Raw genomic sequence first — 1669 nt, forward strand, 5'->3', positions numbered from 1 at the left:
AGTAAACAAAAATCAATTGTACGTTTTATTAATGTATTGGAATCAATAATTATTGTCCCCCCCTCTCTCTCTCTCTCTCTTTCTAGTCCTTGGTCCATTATTCCAGTATATAATTCTGTGGACAACAGAACTTCAAAGCACAAGCTAATGTAAGCATATGCCATTATACATGGATCTGGTAATAAATTTTTTCATTCTTTTTTTATTTTTTATTAGGGGGCGTACAATGATCCTAGTGTATAATAACTTATAATTCCTATATTTTTACAATTTTTGGCAGCATTTTGCCATTTTTTGTGATTCTTTTTCTTATAAAAATTTTTACTGCTATACTCAATTACTTGTTCTTGTCTATACAATGTTACGTTGCTCTGTTATACAGAGGTGTTCTTTATGTGGAGGCTATTTTATACAGTAAGGAATGTAATTGGTACACTAGGTGCTGTCCATTAGGAGGTGTGTGCACTATAGAGAGTGTTTGTTAATAGAGGGTTTACTGTATTAATGGTATATTATGTGTGTGTATTAATATTAGTATCAAATAACTCACCTCCACCAGTTAATAGTATTTCTTTTATTTGAGTGTGTCCTCCTTCATTAGCTATCTCTACTGCACTCTTTCCTCTCTCATCTTTACTGTTAGGATCAGCTCCTAACTGCAGTAGCATTGATACTTCAAAACTATCACCAGCTTTAACTGATTCATGGAGTGAAACGTCAAAATTGTTATCATCTTCTCTTCCGATAAGAATTGCTTTATTGTCAACATCAACTTCCAATATTCCTAATCTACTCATTGAGTTTGTTTTGTTATTGATAGCATCAATAAGAGACTGTGATAGTGAGGCTGGTATTATCAGTGTAGCAACTACTGACCCAATACCAATGTCCCTTATAGTGCAAATATCTGCTATTTCTTGCCCAAAGTAATACTGAAGAACTCTTTTAAAATTTTTTAAAGTCATTTCTTCCCATCTACCATTCAGTTTAATGATGAATGGTTTTGTTTGATCGCTGGTGGTTGGTGACGCTGCTGCTGGTAATGATGACAATTTCTCTTCGATTGCTAATCGTATATTCTTCAATTGTGATGATTCTGAAAACTTATCAACACTATCAATGTATTGAGCTAGCTCAGTTTTTGCATTTGAAAGGTAAATTTTTGTCAATTGTTTAAGTACACCACAATTGAAAAAATCACAATACTTTTTAAGAGAATCAAATAGTTCATCAACATCACCATATTTTAAAGTTGAAACTGGTATGTCTAAAAAAGTAGCTGCACTCCTAGCTACAGCTTTAAGCTTCACTTTACCCTTTTCCACCAGCTCCTCAAACTCATCTCTAATATCAGAATCAAGAGATGCAAAACGAGAATGAAGACTTTCAATATTGGCAGCAACTTCATCCTTTGAACTTAGCTCAATGACAGTAGTAGGAGTAGATGATTGTGATCCAGTGATTGTTGGTTGTGGTGTGTGAGATTGTGCAGTGACATCCACTGGTTGAAGTGGTCCCTCACTGACTGATGGTTGCTGCTCTAGATTAGGATCAACATAACTACCTTTCATTTCTATTATAAATTTAATTAATTAATCAATAAGATGTTTATATATCTTACTTAAATTTTCCATTAGTTTAGATGCCATGTTTTTAAGTCCTACTTTCT

The 1669-nt window shown here is 33.5% G+C and overlaps 1 long non-coding RNA gene across 1 annotated transcript; it reads left to right on the forward strand.

Annotated features, from left to right (window-relative positions):
- On the forward strand, positions 1-308 carry LOC109587949 (uncharacterized). The gene is made up of 3 exons (XR_002187889.1): positions 1-18; positions 87-149; positions 217-308. It is a non-coding gene; the product is annotated as an uncharacterized LOC109587949 (long non-coding RNA).
- The last annotated feature ends 1361 nt before the right edge of the window (positions 309-1669 follow it).

This window comes from Amphimedon queenslandica, unplaced genomic scaffold (assembly GCF_000090795.2).
Source record: "Amphimedon queenslandica unplaced genomic scaffold, v1.1 AMPQUscaffold_12369, whole genome shotgun sequence".
Classification (NCBI taxonomy): domain Eukaryota; kingdom Metazoa; phylum Porifera; class Demospongiae; order Haplosclerida; family Niphatidae; genus Amphimedon; species Amphimedon queenslandica.